This window comes from Lepidothrix coronata, unplaced genomic scaffold (genome assembly GCF_001604755.1).
Source record: "Lepidothrix coronata isolate B3197 unplaced genomic scaffold, Lepidothrix_coronata-1.0 Scaffold55, whole genome shotgun sequence".
NCBI classification, from domain to species: Eukaryota; Metazoa; Chordata; class Aves; order Passeriformes; family Pipridae; genus Lepidothrix; species Lepidothrix coronata.
In genome coordinates this window covers 3,728,834-3,741,276 of record NW_016690235.1, presented here as the reverse complement: position 1 = coordinate 3,741,276, position 12,443 = coordinate 3,728,834, and the positions used below count along the sequence as shown (strand labels likewise).

Sequence of the window (12,443 nt, the reverse complement as noted above, 5' to 3'; positions counted from 1 at the left end):
TCCCAAGACATTCCATATGATGTAGTATAAGCCATAGTTCTCCTTCGTGGATGTCTGGCACATGATTCTGGATTAGCAGTGCTTCCTTTTATTGATGAGTGCATTATGTGTATTACAGCATCACCAGAGGTAGAGCCAAGGTCAAGATGCTGCTCTTTAACTTATTTATCAGTGGCTAAAAGCAGCTAGCTGCTCTTCTTTGGTTTTAGCCTCCCTATTTGGGTGGCTTAGGCCAGAGAAGGAGACAAGAGAAAACAGGAAGTCTTGATAACACCGAAATAACCACTGAAGCTGACTGCTGAAGCTGAAGGGAAAAGCCTCTGCTGAGAAGATAACAGTTTTCTTAGCTCTGAAGTATGGCTACTAGGGCTACAGCTTGAAAGAAAAAGACAAAACACATAACTTTGGACAAACCATCGGTGGTAAACGAATGAAGAACTATGTTTCATTTGCGGTAGCTTCCTTTGTTCTAAATTATCCACTTGCAACACAACACGTCTGGGTTTTGAAGAATGTGTTATGTATGTTTTCCTCCCACCCTGCTATGTTAGCAAAAAGCATCTCACCATTATCATTCAGTTATTTGTGACTTTCAAATCACTGCTCCTATTGGTAAGAGAAATTCCTCAAATGTACCAATATTTCATTGGTTTTATAACACAGATTTCTGAGGATTACAACCTTCAGCCAGCTTTCTACAGAAAAGGATGTAATTTGCTGCCAGTAAAAAAAATTAAAAAGAAATAAAAGATCATTCTAAGACTCATCTTAGGGACCTGGCATTGCTGCTCCCGAGTTGCTCAATACGAACCTGACACTCCACGTATTCCGTTAAAAAATGTGTTAAACGCAACTGTTTCAAACAGCACAAAGAACACAGAGTGTGTTACCGAGCTCCAAAACTCATTCAGCACTGACTTCTCCAAGTGCAGGGAGGAACAGGGGCAGCAACAGCTCTTCCAGCAGCAAGCGCAAGACAAGCAAGCGGCGAAGAGGCTGGAGACGCCCTCACACCGCCAAAGGCCACCGTCCTCTCCACAGCACGGTCTCGAGGAGGCCTCGGACGCGGCCACCCGCAGAACACAAGGCCGACGGCGACGGTCATCGCTCCGCAGCCGTCCCACCCGCCCTGTCGGGCCCGTGCCCGCCGCCGAGCCGCGCCAGACCCCAGCGCTATCGCCCGCCGGGGCCTCCCCCAGGAGCCGGCGCCCTCTCGACCCGGCGGAGAGTGCCCTCCCCTCTCCCGGAGGGTGCCCGGCGCTGCCCCGAGCGGCGCCGTCGGGGGCGGCGCGGGACGGTCCCAGCGCGAGCCGCAGGTTCCTCCGCCCGCGAGCCCGCGCCCTCCCCGCGCGCCGCCCCTGAAATGGCCGCCTCCGCGCCCCCCCCCCCGCTCCCGGGGGAGACACACCCCCAAACCGCGGCACCCCGCGGAGGCGGCGGCGCCCCGACCTCTGAGCCGCGGAACCGCCCTGGTCTTCCCGGGAAGCGGCGGGGCGGGAGCAGGGGTGGAAAGAGGGGGGATGGACCGCGCCACCACCCGCGCCGGGGAGGCGGTGGCGCCGCGACTCGCGGGGTTGCGGGGGCGCCACGCGCGCCCCCTCCTCACGGCGCGGGAGGGCTAATAAGGGCCGGCCGGCTGCCGGCCCGCGGTACGGCCGCGGGCACCTCTCCGCAGCCCGCCGGCGACCGGGGCGCGGGTGGCACGGCCGCCGCTCCGAGAACCGTTCTGCCTCCCCGAGGTACCGCCGCTGCCTCGGCGGGACTCGCCGGCGTGTGAGCCGCCGCGCGGAAGGAGCCGCTCCGCCTCTGACAGAGACGCGCCCCCCCTCCCCTCCCCACCGCCCGCCCCCCTCACCTCGAGCTGGCGCTGCCTCCCCGCGCTGCCGGAGCCGCCGCCTCGCCTGCCCGCCCGCCACCGCGCCCCGCTGCTGTCCCCCTGGTGCCTGGCCCCACCGAGGGGCAGGCGGCCAGCCCAGCTCTCGCCTCCGCCGCCCGGCTGCGGCTGCCGCGTCTGTCGCCCCTCGCTGCAGGGAAGGGGCAGCGGTGACTGCCAGGCGGCAGGAGAGGAGAGGAAAGGAGCCGCCAGCGGCTCGGGCAGCGCGCTGCGTCTGGGTCTCCGGGGATGGACTGGGCTTCGCCCTGCGCCTCAGCCTGCCCGCGGAGAGGAGGGCGGTGATCGCCAGGGAGGAGAGGCACCCCCGCCTGCGCCGAGGGGCCGGCACGACCCTGCTGACGCCCGGTTAAATGTCACGGCTCGCCGTCCGCTCCCCGCCGCCGCCCCGCGCATCACTCACCTCGGGAGGGGGCTGTGAAGGTGGCGGCAGAGGCAGCCTCGGCTGCGGCGCGCCCCGCCGCCGCTCGCCGTGAGGGAGCGCCCAGGCAGCCGCCAGGTAAGCGGTGGGGGTGCCGTCGGGGGTGGCGGCCACGGGGAGCCCGCCTGTGAGGGTAGAGTAACTTTCGGGGAGCCTCTGGGGGGAGAAGAGGAGACCGCGGCGTCGGTCTGCGCCCCCCTTGCCCCGCCGTGCGCCCCCCGGTGAGTGGGCTGCGGGGGGCGAGAGCCGGCGGGACGCGGCGCAGCGGACCCTCCACCACCGCCCGGCCGGCCGGCCGGCCTCGTCCCCGGCCCCCCCAGCGCTGTGGGTGCGCGGCGGACGGCGCTGCCCGCCCGGCAGCGGGCGGTGTGGGGGGAGAGGGCGTCGGGTTGCCCCAGTCGCGGGCGGGGGAGACGGGACGCCGTGCCCAGCATCACACCTCCCCTGTGGAAGAGCTTAATCCCCGTCGGGCTGGAAACCGTGCGATGCGAGCAGGAGTCCTCCGGGGGTTCCGAGCGACGTGACACAAACACAATAGTCCTTTGTCGCCAGTGCGGAGATGCTTCCACACCTGTGTCCACTTGCATGGTGGATGTGCTCGCTGGAGTACGTGCATCAGTAAAGTGGGGCTTTGGGGGCGGGGGGCAGTGGGGGACTGGTGTTGGTGGTGTGCGGTGAAGGCACTGTTTTACCTTCTGCACGGCAAATTCAGAATAGATCCCGTTTAAGGAAGGAGAACGAAGTACATGCAGGTGCTCTTGAACGTACCTGGGAAAAAAATAACGGCAAGAAAACTACCTACTGTAGAAACTATCATTTCTCCAGTCTCTTGGGTCTAAATTATAAGGTTTTTTAAGTTCTGTTCCATAGTTGCTGGAGTAAACATCAAATATTCTTAAGCATTTCCCCCCTATAGCTTTCCTTGCCAAGTGAAGAGCTGCAGTGGTTTTTTTAGTACGTGCTGCTGTTTCAAAATACTGTTCCTTCAAAAGACTTTCTCATTTAAAAAGAGAAACGTCTCACATAGAAAGGAAAACGTCTGAACACTGAACGTTTCAAAAATAAATCATATCTGAACTTTCATTGCTTGCCAAGTGCTGGGGGAAGAGGGGAGGCAGAAAGGAGCACACACCTTTTCTGTGCCTTTGTCATGAAAATGAGCCATGCAGTCTTTATTTCAGTCAGAACTATAGCATGAAGGTAATGGAAGTGAAAATTAGTTTTATAGTGTTCGGGGAGGTAAGCCATAACCCTTAAAGCATGCACACAGTAGTTCTGAAACCTTACCCCACTTTTTACGGTGACGCATCTGGAATTGACAGATCTACAATGTAAAATATAGTTAAGAAGATTTCATCTCAAACTGATATATATGCCCTAAAATAACTATATAGCGTTTAACTCATTGTTCAGGAACTGTAACAGCTGCCTCCACATGAAAAAAAAAAAAAAAAGAAACAAACCACAACCAAAATGATAGGAGGTAGAATAAAAGAATACACTTTTCTGAGCTTCTGCCTTCCAGTGGAAAGGACGAAATTAAAAGAGATGGTCAGTATTCCTGCCGTATACAATCAAAGCACCAGCAGTTCCATTAGAGGCTACACCCTTTCCAGGAAGTGCTTCCTTGTAGAGGTGAAGCTGTTTTGTGGTCTACTTTGCTATACAGTGGGCCACACAGAAGAGTGCACTAACATCAGTATATTCCTACTCCTACTATGTATATACGTGTAAACATCCCAGTCAAAAATGTGCTTTGAGATTTTTCTTCAGATCAACACTTTAAAATGATTGACTACCCAGCTACTGTGGCACCTTATTTTTCTTACTTGAAAAGTAGTGATTTTGACAGTAGCTAATATATGTGCATCAGAACAGTGATACTGTTCCTTTTAGTTAAATAGAATATCTCTGAAAACTGTTTTTACTGCTCTGAATTCCCTCTTGAAAGAGTAGGAATAACACCTACGTAAACTGAACAACAAAGGTGTGATCAGATAACATATGAACAGTGTGGTTTGGTAGTATAACAGTATCAGATTTTTTTGTTACTGTTCTAGAATCCAGGCATTCTCTGAAAGGGCTCTAGGAGGAAATGTTATCCTGGGTAGTAGCAGCAAGAGGTGAAGAAATACAAAGTATCAGAGAAGCTCGTTAGTTTAAGCGGCTGTCCACAAGTACTGTGATTACTACTATGGTGGTATGCCACTGTGAACTAATACCAGGATTTGGGTATCCTGCAGTTAAAAAAAAAAAAAAAAGACCAAAGTAACTTACCCTTTGTAGTTCCGAAACTGTATCATTATCCTTCAATACAGACAGTTAAGGAAGTCTGGAGATTGGAATATTAGTGGCTCTGTGCTGAGTTTAGCAATGTAAAATCTGTTAGTGCCTTTTTCATATCTTGTTTTAAGACCATTCAAATTGCACAAACACAGGGTGGGTGTGGTTTTTGGAGAGGATATGGATGAGGATTCTAGGAGGATTCCTGTGGTGGTTTTTACATGTCATGGTAGTATGACTGTTGTCTGTCTTTAGGGGCTTTGTTTATTTATATACGTTTTGACTATCTAAACCTCAGTGAATAAAGAGGGGAAAAAAGGTTAAGGAGTTCTGAAGGCTCTGTATGTAGCTGTCTGTTGGTTCATTGGCTCGTCCTTTGTGGGAAGGTGGATTTCGTTCTAGCTGTTGCTGATAATTAAAAATCCAGATGAGGGATGAGTGGATCAGTTTCAGTAAATTTATACAATACTAGGTATGCCTATTGCTGTATTCTCCTATTGCAAAGGAGCTTACTGGGCTACTATTACTCGTACTAACTACATTCTGATTCTCTGTCCTTTTTCTTCACATTTTGTACAGATATTCAGGACATTTAAGAAAATTCTATTTCTAATTAGTCATTGATTGACATTCCTGTGTCATAAGGCTGATTTGGTTAAGCTGTGTCTAATTATGAATCTTTACAAATTATTGCTCATTTCTAATTAGTGCAGTGACTAGTTTAACTGTTTATTTTCCAAAATGTTTTCAAGTCATGTATTTTCAGCCAGAAACTTTTTTTCCCACCTAATTTGAAAGCATAAAATTAAGATTTTTTTTTTTCTTGTTTTCTGGAGACAGTAGTTTCTCCGTTGCATTAGAAAAATGCTCAAATAAATGAGATAACTCTGTAAAGAATGGAATTGAAATATTTGAAATTTATAGACATTGCTCCTCAAGACATGCAGTATATCAATCAGTGTTTTCTGTGCTGAAATATCAATATTATTCCCATGAGATATGCTCAGTGGAGTTCATGTTTGAATTGCTTGCTGTCTCATAAGCCTTTTTATTCCTGGGGACAATTCCATTTCTTAGTGATGAAAATCTGTGGCGGGAGGAAGCATAGAAGATAAACTGTCATCAGTGTTGTATAATGACATTTTGGTGGCCCATTTTCTGGTTTTTGTTTGTTTGTTTGTTTTCTTTTTTTTTTTTTCTTTTTTTTCCTCTCAGCAACTATCCTGTGAAACAGGAGTTCATGAGATTATTTTTAATCATCCTGATGAGAGTTGTTATTTGATTAAAATCTAATGTCTCACTCCCTTTGAAATTGAAAGTAGATATTTATATCAGCAGACTGTAGGCAAGTCTTCTTATATATAGATATACCATTTGTGTTTTCAGCTTGATTATCATTATGAAAGTCCTATTGGGTCAGTGTGAATATTTAGTGAACATCTTTTCTGTGAGTTGGAATTAGTGAAGTGTTTAACTCATCTTCCAGAAATACTCCTAATTACATACAAATAGAAATAAGGGTACATTGAAACTAATGCTTTATTTAAGGTGAAAATATTTTAAACTGCTTCTTACTGTTGAGCAGCACTTCAGCTAATATTTTTCTTATTGCCTTCATAGTAGGCAAGAAATTCCTTCTAGTTTTGCATTACAAGGAAATACCAAATTATATGTGACTTGGTGGATTTTAAGTGGTATAGTCAAAGTAGGGAATGTTTTTTAAAAAAATATTTCAGAAGACTAAATGTATCTGAAGGAAATGGGCATGTGAATTTTCATCTGATGGACCAATTACATTTTCTAAAAGGAAAGTGAAATGAGAAAATTGAGTTTTAGTTTGACAAATAAAGCAACATAAGTTATTAGCTGTCGATCTCAAAATTAAAGTTGCAATGAAAGAAAGAAAGGTAAAATAATAGTAAATAATAGTAAAATTTTATCATCACTGAAAATAAAACTATAATTTATTTAAATAGAATAAACAGAATTATCTTCAGTAGAAAGATGTTTCTGCATAAAGATTTCTATTGTGGAATTTGTTTGATTAACTGCAAACTGCCTGTCCTTTGGTTATAATGAAGAAGAATAATTATTCTACAGTCCTATTTCTTTTTGTTTAGCTAGGATTTATTCAACAGTAGCTGTGATTAATATTTTATAACTTTTAATCAATGTATGTTCTATTTTTACCTCTTTTTTTATAAAAACTGCATGCCTTCTTAAAGCCATTATTCTTCAGGTGAAGAAAGATTCTTTTTAATGGTGAAAAATCAGATGTATCCTGTAAAACTATAGGTAAGATATCTTAACTCTTACTTTTTATATTTCAAGTTATAGTGTAAAAAATTACATTTTCTTTGATATTCAAGTTTAATGCTTAGGAGCAACCAGTGGTCACTAGTTCAGATTATAGAAACTTAACAGGACTCCACACCCCTCATTTCTTCTCCCCTCCAGCTCCCAATAATTTTAAGTATAACTATCTTCAGTGTTGAAAACTTGTAAGAGCCATGGAGTGGCATTTACTGAAGCAAGGCAAAGGCCATCCTTGAGCTGTACAAATGCAGAGCCCCATCTCTAGGAAAGAGTGAGATTTCACTGGAGTCCCTTCTCTCAGCAGTTTCCTTGTAACTGAGAGTGTAATAAGAGGAATCACACCACTAGAGAAACCAAACAGACTGGCCTTAGAGCAGGACAGCTACATAAACTGTCATGCTCTGTTCACTTTCCAACTTCCAGGTTACTCTTTCCTCCTATTATTTCCTTCCCTTTATCTTGTTTCTGAGAAAATGCAAAGTTTTCATCAAATGGTATTTTCTCTTGATTGCTGTAATTCATAACTGCATCTCAACATGTGTTTTGGTGAAGTCTTTGTGGAATAGCAGTAGATACTGGCTGTGAAGACCTTTGTAAGAGAGATTCTTTTGAATAAAACCTCAGTTTGGCATTTTCTGGATGCTGTTTCCTTTAAAGCAAAAGAGTTTATGTTCCTCTGTGACAAGTCATCGAGTAAGTTCCCATTTACAGCACACGTGGACCTCAGCACTGATATTTTCCCACGGCCGCCTTTTGCAGACCAATGTGTATCAAAGTCAATCAAAATTATCACAGCTCCACCATCTCTGGAATGAATCAGTTATGCAAGCATCCAGAGAGTTCATCCTGCAATTCCCACCTCATGTTCTTGTCTTAGGACAAATCATATGGCCAATAAGAGAAAATTTGCAAGGGAGAGGAGAGGGGTGTGTGTGTGGGTGTGTGTGTGCGTGTAGGACACATGTGAAGACCCAACTATCTTTCATTGCAGTCACATTATAAAGACTGCAGATAACATCAGGAGAGAGATAAGAAGAGAAACAAGCTCCTTGGGAAGAAGAAATTCTGCTTCCCTGTAGGTCCTGGAGGAAAAACAAAGAAAAGTATTTCAAGATTGTGACTTTGCAACTTTCCAGACCCTTAGTTGGGTCTGGAACAGCTGTCAGCCCCAGTAAACAGACTTTGTGGCTGCTCGTGACAAAATCCCATGTTTCTGAAGTGAAAAGAAATAGGGGAGGCTGAATCTACAATGATGGTGTGTGACTGGGAATGAGAGAGCCAGACAAGCTTGTGGCCTCTCAGCATCAAGGTGTCTGACTGTTCTCAGAAGTAACCAAGTGCACTTATGCTTAAACATTGTGATTCGGTTCTCCAGGCATAGCAGTAATTCTCCTGAAAGGAGAGACTATGTTGCTATTCCTGACAAGGGTGTTAGAAAGTGATGAGAGATTCAGAAAACTAACCACTCATCTTCAATTGTCACATTTGAGTACAAGACTTGCTGTAGACGTTGCTGTGAATGCCTCCAGTGCTGTATGTAACTATCCAGACCAGGGCAATTATATACAAGATAAGGTGATATTTATAATTTTATTAAAAAAATATATTCACTAGTAGTAACAGGAATAGATTTTTGATTAGAAAGGCATGAAAAATTTAGTGTTATTAATATGTATGTGGGGAGGAACAAATGAGAAATACATTTTGTTTATATCAGTACCTGAGGTAGTCTGGAAGAATATGCAGAGTTCTGTGTTAGTGTATGGCTTTATAATGATTTTGATTTTTTGTTTCTTTTTTTTTCTCTTTTGGACTACTGAGTGGGACCAGCCAAAGCTATTGAGAAAATCTCTGTCTTATGCCAGCTTTTGACTGTTTCCCGGTGTAAACTGGCTCACCTTGCCAGGAAAAAGAAGCAATTTGTGCTATAGGCAAACATGAACAAAAAGTGTTCATTTATTGCAGGCTGGGTAGTGAAGGCCTTAAAAAATGAGTGGATCAGTTTAATTTAGGATAAAAGTTTCTCTGCCCTCACAGCATAAACAGACCTTTGTGCAAACAAGAATTAATTCCAACGGGGAATGGACTGAATTTTCTAGACTAGGTTATGAAGTAGATAAGTAGATTCACAAAAGCTTAAAACCCAAGACATTCTTGTTTCTGTTGCCTCCATAGATGACGAGGAGCAAGTAATTACCTTAAAGATACTGCAAAGGTAGTGAAGAGAGGTATCAGGATAAAAAGCAGTGGAACAATTGTAGGAATTAAACTACAGTAAATCATAAGCTTGCAATCACTTCCTTCCAAGATTTCTGAAGGAAATACATAGCTGAACATCTGACTGACTTCTAAATCTGTTATTTATTTTTAAATACTATGTTTTACCTGGAGGATAGCCAACTATTAGCAATAAAATTGTGTCAGGAATTAATAAGCAGAGTCAGACCACAAAGAAGTAATTGAGAAAACTGAGTGAAGTCAACATCCCAAAACATCTAGATGAACATATGCAGAGGATGTAAGACTGCTGCTCACTTTAGGGAGACAAGTGTACAGATCTGCTAGTGGGAACAGTCCAGTCTAACCTCCTTCTCATGACTTAAAGTGAGTGCACAATTGCAGTCTTACTATCAAACACTTCTCTTACTGATAAAATATTTCTTCAAGCTGTTAATTTATTGTTATTAAAAGCTTGATTAAAGGAACAAAGTTGCATGTGAGTTCTTAAAAAAAAAAAGGTAAATGTTTTGACATTATCATACTTTACAACACTTCTGTGGTTTTCTCAGACCATGTTCTGAAAATGGAAGTTGTGTTGAGCCACTAGGTCTTTCCTATTCTTTTAGGGATAGAGTTTACAGGAGAGGAGTCATTTGGGACTTTGAGAAAACTAGTTCTTGTAAGAGATAGATATAATTTCTACTTTGATATAGAAGTAATTAAGTACTGGGCAGTGTTATGCCTTGGGGATGGCAAAATAAGTCATCAAGTTACTCCTGTCAAACAATTACAAAACAAGTTAAAAAGTTTTGTACATTAGAATAAAAAAAAAAAAACTAAGGAGGGTACAAAAATTTTACTTAGATCTATTTGAGTTATTATTTTGGACTTTTCCTGTGTGAACAGTTTTGTAGTTTTGAAAACAAAGGTAAAAGGGAAAAGAAATCCTTGTGATATGTAGATAACTAAAATCCTACATATACATAAACATGTCAAAGCTTTGAAAGGAAAAAGGTAGAGATACCATGAGGGTATTTAATAATACACATCCTAGTTTCTACGATTTTTTTTCCCATTAGACAAACAAAAACTCATATGATAGGTAAAGAAATTTGAATTACTAAATATTTTTAAATTAATAATTCATTTACCAAACAGTGTAGAAGTAAAAATTTATAGAGTGTTTTCCCCCAAAATATAGAGGTATTATATCCAGGCCCTTTTTTTTTTTTTTAATTGCAATAGAAGATCAAGAAAATATTAAAATAATAATAATAAAAAAGAGTGCATGTTCTGAATACAGTTTGAAAAATCTTTTCTGTTGTGTTGTGTTACACAATTACCTGTTTGTGTTTGAGGGTTTTAGCTTTTCTGCTGAAGCAGTTTACTTTGCTTTAAAGGAGAGTTACTAGACAGTTAGAACCATCAATTTAATTTTTGCTCCATTGATTACTGCACTACTAACTAGCTTGACTTACCTGGCTGTTTGACCAGTACATGCTACTCTTCATGGCCTTGCTTAAAAGTAGTTGAGATATTACTTTGCAGTGTGGGAAGACAGTAGCCTCCAAATGCTTACATTAGCATCTGGTTATAACCATTTAGTATGTTGTAGCAATACCATCTTGATATTATACTATATATAATAACCCAATCTGAATTCTTTACTTCTGCTTAGTATTGCTTGATTTTACTTTAAAGCAGCTTGTTATGAGTGTTTGAGATATTCTGTCTCATTTGTATATATGTCAGGTGAGAGTTGCAGAAAACAGATTTGGTTAGATTTAACAGCTCCCAGACTCCAACTGTTCATTGCTCATATATTAGGGTAACAGTACTGAATATTTGGTGCATCTAAAAATAATGGCTTTTTTTCACTGTTGCCTTTTATAAAGTAATGAAGCTATTGCTTAGTTTGCAGTTGAAAGACACTGTCATTTAGTTGGAGAATGGAGTTTTACTGGAAGTAAGGAGATATTTCATATAGAAAAATCAATCTTCATCATTGTAGGTATTCTGTAAAAATATAAGGAACCTGTATTATGTCCATGGCTGCTGGAATTTATACTTATATGTTTAATCAAGATGACAGTTTTATTCTAGCTGGGTATTAACAATATAAGGAAGGACAATAAATAAGTGACTGTAATATCTCAAGAGCTTACATTTCTGCTTTAATTATATTCATCTTAACTGTATGGTGTTTCTCTTGGTACTAGTAATATTTCTTATGCTTTCTGGACATGTGAAAAAACACTGTACCAGTATGTAAGAGAGGAGGACGTGCAGATAACTGGTATATTTTTAAAATTTTCTACTTTTCATTGAAAGAGATTTCATTATTATTTTCTTCAAGTACATTCACTCTGGTCACATCTTTGGATCAGCATGAAGGTAGAAAAGGAGGACAAAGAGATACTGAAATAAGACATATCTAGAAATTTCTGAAGCCTCTTCAAAGATGGTGTCAGACATGCAAAGTCAGTTTGCAGTATATGCTTTATTCAGCAGCTATCAAAATAGAACCTGCTCTGCTGTAAGGCAATATGATCATATCTCTGATTTGAAATTGTGAATAACTCTGAAAATTATGTAATGGTTTTGGGCCCATGACAAGTTACCAGTACATTTTGTTACATATGAGCTATGTAACTAACAAAACTTTATAATTTACTGTTTGCTTGGTCTTTCTAAAGGAAACAGAAAACTGCAGAAAGTAAACCTGTAATATGTACGTAATAGTATGATCCTTTTTGTTTATTTAAATTAAAGCAATTACATTTTGAACTCACCAGAAGGGTTTAGAATACAAATATACTGTACTGAAATATACTGAATACAAATATACTGAAATATACAGTAATTTATAGGTACATAAATTTATAGGTATATAACTTCAAGTTCTTTTGAAACTTCTGCTATATGATTCTATGTTCACACTTGCAGAAGTGACCTGTTAGTCATCTCATAATACAAGCTAATGTCCATTTCAAAGGATTTGTGCCCAATTTTGCATTCATTTTTGTGCAATTTTGAAATCTGAGTTCCAAAATAATATTTCAGAGATTTGTAGTTGTTACTTAGCTACTCTAGAAAAAAACACACCAAAAATATTTGAAGATCAGGTGCTGATCATTAAATATTTAATAAACTGAAAAATAATCATTATTTCTGATTTTTGTATTATCTCCTGTGCTTGGATAAGGTTTTTTATATAAGCAATCCAATATTTAAAAATATTTACGGTCAGGGTTCACTCTGAGTTCAATAGACTATTTTCTGCAAATGTCAGGAAAATAATTTAGACCTATA

At 41.8% G+C, this 12,443-nt stretch overlaps 1 protein-coding gene across 3 annotated transcripts in view; it reads left to right on the top strand.

The window, feature by feature from the left end:
• Positions 1 to 2,319: 2,319 nt before the first annotated feature.
• The window catches only part of LINGO2 (leucine rich repeat and Ig domain containing 2), a 486,960-nt gene continuing 476,836 nt past the window's right edge, over positions 2,320 to 12,443 (top strand). For all 3 annotated transcript variants that reach the window (XR_001875068.1, XM_017816431.1, XM_017816429.1), the window contains exon 1: positions 2,320 to 2,390. The gene's annotated coding sequence lies outside the window, so the exon portion shown is untranslated. The remainder of the gene's footprint in view (positions 2,391 to 12,443) is intronic.